Raw genomic sequence first — 9,455 nt, 5'->3', positions numbered from 1 at the left:
AAAATTTTATTCAAACCTCGAGGCTATACCTGAATTACTTAAAACGAGTATGTTACATCAGAGCTAACAGCTTCTCAATTTTGTGGTTTCAAACTTGAGATTTACATGTTTGAATTAAGTTATGAGCTATTATCGAATACAAGCTCGTAGCGCGAATTCTTTAATTTTACCATTTATGCTTCTTTAATGGATCTGAGTGAAATTTATCCGGTCTACATGACACTCAGTTTTTTATAGGGAGCTCTATTTTATGGTAATATACATGACACCACCAAAATCCACTCTAATTAACAGACGACCGATGCTATGCATCGTCCGAGAGGTCTCTCGCATAGCGGGCTCAGGGAGAAAGAAATCGGATAGAACTTACATAAAGTTGGTCTCCAATGTTCTACGAGCTCCGGTAGGTGTTCTATTCACGTATTTTGAAATCAGGCACTCGGGAATTTGGTTTTCGATTCCCGCAGAAAACATAAGCAGATGAAGAGTACGGCTATTGCGCACCATCTAGATGAAATACAGACATACTTAATCTCTAGCAACTCAAAAAGTATACTTCAGAAATTCAACACTAAACATGTTAAACGATCCTTTTCACCGAGAACTATCGTCGTTAAGATTCTGTTCATCATATTTTATTTTAATTGCATTATTTCGAAAATATATGGCACCTACTGCCGTTCTCCATTTTTGGGCCTTCAAATATAAATGCATTTTTGCCAGGAATAAAGACAGATATTTGCTAAGAACCTGGACCGTTGCACACTTAGCTCAGGCTTCTATTCGTTTCAGTATGTGCTCACCTTAATGTTTTAATGTTCAGCATGTTGTACGCGCGACAGTAAGAAAATACCATGCTTCCTAGATGAAAAAACGGCTTAGTAGCGAAGTGTGAATTGTTTAATCGATATGTAGTCAATTTTTAGGACGGTATTTCGGTCCTAAAACAACATTTTAATTCATTTTCATCTCCCCGAAAGTCTTGATGTTTGCTGAGAAGAGGCGCTTGTGAAGAAGATGAATAATTTTTCGCAGCACGAAGGAAACTGCAACTCCTTTTCGCAGTCATATTTCCTTCTGGGCGCCGGTTCGCCTGTTCGAGCACTTTTGGTGGTGCTACACGTAGCCTGCTGAAACGCACGTACATTGTGCCACCGTACATTGTGGTTGGACTGCTTCATACCTTTTATAGAGGTTATCAAGTGAAGTGGCGACATACTACTTTGACCAGGCTCGAAAGCTAACCGTACAAAATGTAAAAGTAGCTCATAAAGAGCTTTCTCATCATCGAATGGCCTTCCATGGCTACCGGGCCTGCTATTCGCCGCCTAACGTTACAGCCGGAAACTTCATTCTCTGTTAGCTCGTGAATATACTGCAGCGATAGTTTCAGTCGGCTTAAAAATATTTCAAAGCGATCTCACATTTCCGGTCACAAACTAATAACAGTGATACATATATGCTGCTATCACAAACAAAATAGCACAGAAACTATAAAATAGTTGCAGAAACTACTAAGGTGTTTGTGTAGTGTCAGATCATTCTTAATGATGCTTAGTACTCAACTAGCGTCAAATGAAAACGCGTTCCGGTGTGCTGGCGACCTTCTTTTTTTCTGTGGCATCTTCGATCGCGCTACATCTGTCATAGAAAACCGTTTGCAGTGACTCGTTCTCTGTCCCCTAAAATAACCCAGTTGGTGGCTTCTTTGGTGTGCGCAAAGGCGGAATTATGGTTTCTACTGGTGAGGTTAATCGATAAACAGCTGCCCTGTACTTACGCAGCCTCATCCACCCTTCCAGATACCAACCCACTTGTCCCTGGCGCGACTTTAAGCCCACACTATTCCACATTTTGGGGAGTTCCCTGAGAAACCCATGCAACCTTAGCATCGTATATATATCATACAAGTAGTGGGAGGCAGCCCTGAGAGTAATGGTCTGGAAGACCAATGTCAGACCATCCGACAGCTTCAGACAGCAGCGCAAGGCACCGGAGTCGTGAGCTAAGGGGTGCACCTGTTTCATACATATAATATTTAAAAATAGCTGCTTCTAGATGTAGTCATCAAAGACCTCACTGTTCGTGGTATCTCGCGACTAGTGGAGTGCAATATCACTTGCCTGTGCCAAAGGGAATTGTATGCTGATCCACTATACCTAGTTTCGCTAAAAGTCTAAGTCAATGTGCGTCAGGATATTGCATACCAGCGAGCGTAAATAGCTGAATTTGTGTACGTGACGTGCCGCATCTTCTCTCTTGCAACTACCTTCACAGATTCATTACAATAACTCAACTAAAGTTTTTGTGATTCACTAGTTTTAACGAACGTCAATCAGTTTTATTCATATAGGAGCTAGGGGCGAATTGTCCGGTGAGGGAACGCGTAGACGCTTTTTCTCATCGAGAAGAGGCCGCACCCCGTGTCTGGTTATGGAGATTTTTTAGACGGTGGAGAATTTCGCAGACCCTGGATTGAAAACTTGGTCCTCTTGCACCCTTTGTGGTTATCTACCTCTGTGCAATCGCTGAGTCTGAGATAAAGCAGCGAAGTGAAATAACCAGAAGATTAAGAAGGCGGTGGAGCGCATTGGGCAGGTTCTGTGAGATGTTGAAGGGCGCTTCATAATGTCATCCCAGTAAAAAGTGTATAAAAGCTGTATCTTATTGGCACTAACTTATGGGACAGAACAGTGGGGGCTAAGGAGGATGTTTTACCTTAAATTGAAGACTGCCTAGCGAGATAAGGAAAGGGAAATGATCGGTGTAACGCAACTACAGGAAAAGGGCAGAGTGAGCCAGGAAACAAAACGTGGGTTAATGAAATCCTAGTCGATGTAAAGAAAACTAAATTGGCTTGGCCAGGGCATGTAATGCAAAGGCAAGGTAATCGATGATTGTGAAGGGTTTGCTAAATTAATGGATATAGAGAAGGCGAGCGTAGCAGGGGATTCAGAAAGTTTCGTGGGTGGATGATATTACGAAGTTTGCTAGGATAAGGTGGCCGCAGATGGCTCATGACAGGGTTAATTTAAGAGACAAAGGAGAGGCCTTTATCGTGCAGTGGGTGTAGGTAGGCTTATTATAATTACTGTGATCAAATATGATATATTCAAGAGTGTCCAAGTTGCAGTTTACCACCCATTTTGAAAGTGCAACGTCCGCGATGTTCATGTATGACTTTCTTCGCTGCTCGACAAACTCCTAGCATGGACATTCATTCTCTGAGTTCCACCTTCGCATCCTTCGGGCGCGAACCTATTCTTTTTACTACGATGCTCGGCATTTGGAACTTGTCTTACATGAAGTGCTTCGCAAAGTTGGCACTTGCGCCGGCCGTACACACTAAGCATTTTTTCTTCCTGTTGGACGAAAATTTCTTCCTTTAGCAGACGAATTACTTGCCAAAGCCATCAGTCTATGTGGGAGTCGATGTAGAATAGATATACGTCTATTCTACTTCAAGGGCGTCCCCCTTATTTTCGAACGTGACACTTCAGGGTTTGAGTTTCCTCTGTGCACAAGCCGGAAGCCTACTATTCAAATCCGTGCAATTTATAGACGCTCTGAAGCAACCATTTTCCTAACCTTGTTTAAGAGAGGATCCCAAGGTCTATGAAGACCACATGGTCTATCTCAAGCAAGCTGTTAACACGAAAACGTTCTTGTCCTGATTTATATGACAATAAAACAATCGCACTACTTTTTAAGTAATTCCCTAATTTAATGTAAAATGCCGGTCGTCTACAACAACCACTGATGGCGACTAATACTCGTTTTGTACCTTCAAAGCACTCATAATTCATGTCGCAGCAGTCTGGTACACGTGGACCTTTCTTAAAAGTACACGTTTCTTCATTGCTGAGCACAGGATTTGTTACAGATGCAGCGCAGTGCCGGAAAAGCTATTAAAATGGGTTTCCAAATCTCATGATTACATCTTGCTATCGGAGAGTTTGTAGAGCACTGATATGCTCAAATCGAACAACTTCCCGAAAGAGGAGAAACAGCATTTCTATGACGCAGCTGTAAGCGTCCAAAACATCCTGCGCCAAGGTCAGAAAATTCGTTGGAGGCACTTAGATATCTCTCAACTGTGGGAAGGCGAAAGCCGTTTGCGACTCATTTAACTGATATGAATTTGAGAGGTGACGTCGCGCTGCGCATGCGCTGTTGTTGCTTGGCGGCGGATCACACCACCCTACACAGGGGGCAGTTTGCTCACAGTCCAGTTGGCATGTTGTGATCACATGACAAGGTCACGTGACCTAGGATGTAACGGATGGACACACCGAGGTCACGTTACCGGATCTAGGATTTAACTGACGGAAACGGTCATGTGGCCTAGGATCATGTGACCGCGAGGTCACGTGACCAAACGGACGGTCACCGTGAGTATGAGCCTTTAATCGCTTTTCGCCTTAAAAGGCAACTTGCCCTTTAGCTGGATGCACCGCCGCGGTGGCTCAGTGGTTAGGGCGCTCGACTACTGATCCGGAGTTCCCGGGCTCGGACCCGACCGCGGCGGCTGCGTTTTTATGGAGGCAAAACGCTAAGGCGCCCGTGTGCTGTGTGATGTCAGTGCACGTTAAAGATCACCAGGTGGTCGAAATTATTTCGGAGGCCTCCACTATGGCACCTCTCTCTTCCTTTCTTCTTTCACTCCCTCCTTTACCCTTCCCTTACGGCGCGGTTCAGGTGTCCAAGGTTATATGAGACAGATACTGCGCCATTCCCTTTCCCCCCAAAACCAATTATTATTATTAGTATTTAGCTAGATCGATGCTAGCCAGACCCGCCATGTTGGGGTGAGGGGTATGAGTGATGCATGGATAAGATAACAAAGGGGCATGAGAAGAGGGAGGGCTGCTGCTTAGCATCGGGTTCAGATCGATCGGTGCATGCATGGAAGGGCTGAGGATGGCAGTGGAATGAACAGGGAGGGTTCAGGAGCGATTTAGGCGGATGCGGTGGAAAATTAGTAGTTGTTGGTGTTGCCATATTTTTTAAGACATGTAACGCTACTTATAGTTTATTTGTTGCTTCGTAGTGCAGATGTATTGAATGCTTCTAACGAAAAGTAGAGACCCACGTAAGTGGAAAGGCCGAGGATCATAGGTGCATGGTATTAGAAGTTCATGGGCGGGGCAATGTGCCAACTTGTTTCTAAGATCTTAGCATTAACAAGAAACCATCTCGGTTTGACTGTGTGCGAACAAAAGTTTTTACGAGCCTTCTTAATGTGTTCATCTGAAACATATAGCCCGCTAAACATATTACGAGCAGGCCAGTCTTAGATTCAACCGCCTGTTCCTGTTTACTGTGAGGCAGCTTGACGAATTATGCGAGTTATTTCATTCTCACCACATAAACTCCATCTTCTTTTTTCTTTGATAGCAAAACGTTAGCATTAGCCCCTCAGGCGGCTTAAAACTCTCCCACTATTGTGCGATTAGATTCACACAACTTGGCTGATATTCTGTCTCGTCTTGGTCACGGAATCTGTCAGTACAATAATAGTAATAATTGGTTTTGGCTGGGAAGGAAATGGCGCTGTATCTTTCTCATATATCGTTGGACACCTGAACTGCGCCGTAAGGGAAAGGTAAAGGAGGGAGTGAAAGAATAAAAGAATAAAGAGGTGCCGTAGTGCAGGGCTCCGGGATAATTTCGACCACCTGGGGATCTTTAACGTGCACTGATATCGCACAGCACACGGGCGCCTTAGCGTTTCACCTCCATAAAAACGCAGCTGCCGCGGTCGGGTTCGAACCCGGGAACTCCGGATCAGTAGTCGAGCGCCCTAACTACTGAGCCACAGGGGCGGGTTGAAGAAAGCTAGAACCAAGTTGTTTTCTTAAGTAAACATTCCCGGATGATACGCGACAACAGCCAAAGTTCACTTTTTCTTTTCTTGTTCTCACTCTCATCGCATCCATCCCATTAAGGTTGACGTGTTGCTTCCTGGTAATATAAAGTTGCGCCTAACCTTCCTAAAGACCTGCTTTCCACAGACACAAACAAGCGTACATATCACCATTAATTTCATGATTACACTGAAAATATTGGAAAACATATGATACCAGTAACATCCAGCTCTCTTTGGCTCTAGTTTTTTGTGATTAGGAACGATATCGCCGCAATCTCCACTACTATTGTAACGTGCCACTGAGCAGGAATGTTGATGTTGTACTCGTAAGGTGAAAGAAGTGGTTTCTATATGATTTGCTTGTGTGTGCTATATCCGCCAGTGTATCCACGGTCACGTCTCGTCATGGTCTTAGAACATGACATATAATTTATCACAGACCGTTTTTACTCCTACTCTGGAAAAACGAATAAATGACAATTTTTTTATAGTTCGTAAGAGAAAGACCTGTTTTGGAACAGTCCTCTGCCCAGCCTTAAGCGATAAATATTTGAGATTACTTTTATCCGACATTACATGGCATAGCAAGTAAAAGCATGTGCTTCTGCTTCGAAGGAACCAATGATAATTTGGGTGCTCCTAACATAATACGCTTGAAACTAAGGTTGCAAATAATTGGGTCGGCAGTGAAAAAAGCTTATCTTGGCATGCGTAAAAAGAAAGTCTGAACCTATAAGTTGTGCAGTCAAGAAGCAGAAAAAATAAGAAAGAAGTCTTGGAAATTTTTGCTTGCTTCGACTCTAAAGAACACCGTGGTCTCACGGTGAACTCAATGTTCCGTAAAAAAAGGCAGACAAAGGAATTATGGGTGCAATGAGCCAATAACCAATCCAGACAGAAACACAGCATAAGTTGTAGGATTTCGCAAACCATCTTAATGGTACCGTATAGATATTTATGGTATGAAATGGTATGGTATAGTACGGCACATTACGATATCGATGGTATGGAGCTTTACCGTTCCATAGCGACATGGGCTTAGGGGACTGAGATGGCCGGGCTTAGATTATTTTGGCCAACAGGGATTTTTTTTGTGCATTATTATCGCATAATGCAGGGGGTTTCCACTTCTCGCCTGCAAGAGAATGTGGCCGCGCTTCCCGGCTTTGATCCTACTTCCTTTGGAGCAGTAGTCGTACTCAAAAAGCTGTCAGCCACTGCGTCGAGGCGGTCATAATGAAAATACGGGAATGCTACTTTGCATCCTTCAAATCGCGCAGGGGTGGCTGCATGGGTAGCTCACGATATTTCCAGAAACATAGCGACACCGCGTTGTGTCGAAGGCCACATTTGCAAAGAATAGCAATGCGGTACTGTATGAGTGAACTGTCATTTCATGCTTTCTTTCTTTCTCAGGACCAGTGATATACTTCTAGTTTTTTATTCTAGTATGGCATAAATAAAAAAAGTGAACGGTACATACACTGAGAGTTCTGTTATAAAGTTGAGTGCTGCTTAGAGTTTTTGGCGAAAATAGAGCCGGTCCTAGAAAACAATGAGAAAAAAATGAAATTATTTATTGACCATGGACAATCGCGTCGATACTACTTTCCCGTTGTGTTTTTTGACAGAATTAGAAAAAAGTATATTACTTGCGTAAAAGGTTTCCACCGAACAACTGCAGATGAGAGGCGGAGTGTTACGGCAATTCATCGTTAGAACGTTTTTTTTTTCACCCATTACTCTATTACAGATCATTTTTAATACCATAAGCACTCTGGTAGTTTTACTCTAACCTTCAGGTGAGGTCACAGCAGTGCATTTGTTACGTAATTCCTTAAACCAAGCCAACAAACAAAAAGATGCTGTTGAATGAGTTTGTTAGGGCTGGGGGAGAGCTTAAAGAATAACAATCTATCTTTAAGCGCTAGTCACACGTCCATGGCCTTAACATAATATTTTACGGTAAATAGAAGGCTAGTAGACAAAAATTTACTTGAATGAGGCATTGAGCGGAATTATCAAAATTCCGCCGCACCCTGTTTTCTCATTTGTTACTTGGTGCCAGGGTTGGAACTTTTCAGTTTTTATTTCTTAACATACAGGCGAACAATTCTCAGCTTTTACTTCAAAGCCAATTATGAGTATTTTTCGGCACTCGTTCTTGCAAATTCAAGAACTACCGTTTCCTTTATGTGGTGTTTACGGAACTCCTTCGTGCTCAGTGCCCGCCTTTGGTTAACCTTCACTTGTTTCTTAGCTACAGAGCTTTATCTGCTAATAAATAACGCATGAAGAGTCGAATGTAGACCAACGACTGGAAATAAATTTTTTTCCCTGCAGAAAAAAACGAACAGTGAACAAGTTTATTGACTTAGTCACAAAAAAAGTGCTGATCGAGGTTTTTCTGTTACGACAAGAATAAAAAGCTCAATAACATTGACATCTGCACAGTAGTCAGGATCTGTCCTAGGGTGCGGAGAGCAGGAGCGGACCGAATAGCAAGGATGCTGTAATCAGGAAATATGTGTAGTTTGTGTTCACCAAGGGGAAAAAAACAGACTCGAGCGAAATATTCACAGTCCGCACCTGTACACAACCGCCTGTGACTTTACAATAGCGAGTGATATCAGAACATGTTTCTTAGGGAAATTTTCGATGCCAGCTTCAAAGGAAATAGGGAGGATTCAACCTCTAAGGGCAGACCAGTGGCCAGGTAAGAATATTGCTGACATGATCGGGAAAAGTACACCATTTATAAAAGAGTCACTGGGATCGTGTGAATCTCCTAGAAACTCAGATAAAATTTAAGAACGCTGCGCCGAAGGAATATTTCTGGAGCTGCTCAGCCGATTGTTGTGCAGCATTCCTATAAAACCTGAATGACTAGAATGGCAGTAGGCATTGCCCATACCACCTCTAAGAATTTTGTTCTTAAGGTTTCCCTAGTATTGTAAACCTTCAAAAAGAAGACACATACAGGGCACAAAAGTTTGTCCCAACACAGAGAAAACTCTCAATCCAAAGCGAACTTTTTAGCATCAGGGAATTTTTAAAGGAAACTAATCACCAATTAAGCGTTACCAGTGTCCACTGAAGAAAATGTATTTTCAACATGGCAGAAAAGAAGACTTCCTTTCAGTGACGTGATAACACGCAAACGGATTGGCGATCATGAGCGTGACTTCACGTACAACTCCTTCATGCCCCGTTATCCCGACGGCAACCAAGGCGGGTTCATACCAGTGACATACCCAACAATTCTGGACAAAAACATTTTGGAATGGCAAAGAGTTTATGAATGCAGTTTTTTAATATAACGTAAGGTTTCTCTATAGCAATCAATGTGTCCGCAATGTCTCCTCTGCCGGCTTGCATTTTCTTGTTTTTAACATTCATCCTCTCGTCAAAAGCGTTGCTGCTTGGGTTTCTAAGGAATTCTTGACTATTCGATGGAAAAAGTTTGCTATATTTTGCTGTATTGCTAGAAATATTTTGCTATATATTGGAACAATGAAGCATTACCTTTAATATTTCCACAATAGTACCTTACAATTTTCAAATATTCGCAAGTTTTGTTCAGTAA

General features: G+C 42.7%; 1 long non-coding RNA gene across 1 annotated transcript; it reads right to left on the bottom strand.

Annotated features, from left to right (window-relative positions):
* Positions 1-370: 370 nt before the first annotated feature.
* LOC144100190 (uncharacterized) lies at positions 371-7,416 on the bottom strand. Its single transcript, XR_013307543.1, has 2 exons — positions 7,353-7,416; positions 371-507 (listed from the first exon to the last, which is right to left on the bottom strand). It is a non-coding gene; the product is annotated as an uncharacterized LOC144100190 (long non-coding RNA).
* Between the last annotated feature and the right edge of the window lie 2,039 nt (positions 7,417-9,455).

The sequence above is a fragment of the Amblyomma americanum genome, chromosome 8, assembly GCF_052857255.1.
Source record: "Amblyomma americanum isolate KBUSLIRL-KWMA chromosome 8, ASM5285725v1, whole genome shotgun sequence".
NCBI classification, from domain to species: Eukaryota; Metazoa; Arthropoda; class Arachnida; order Ixodida; family Ixodidae; genus Amblyomma; species Amblyomma americanum.
Note: the sequence above shows the minus strand (reverse complement) of the source record. Positions and strands in the feature narration are given on the sequence as shown.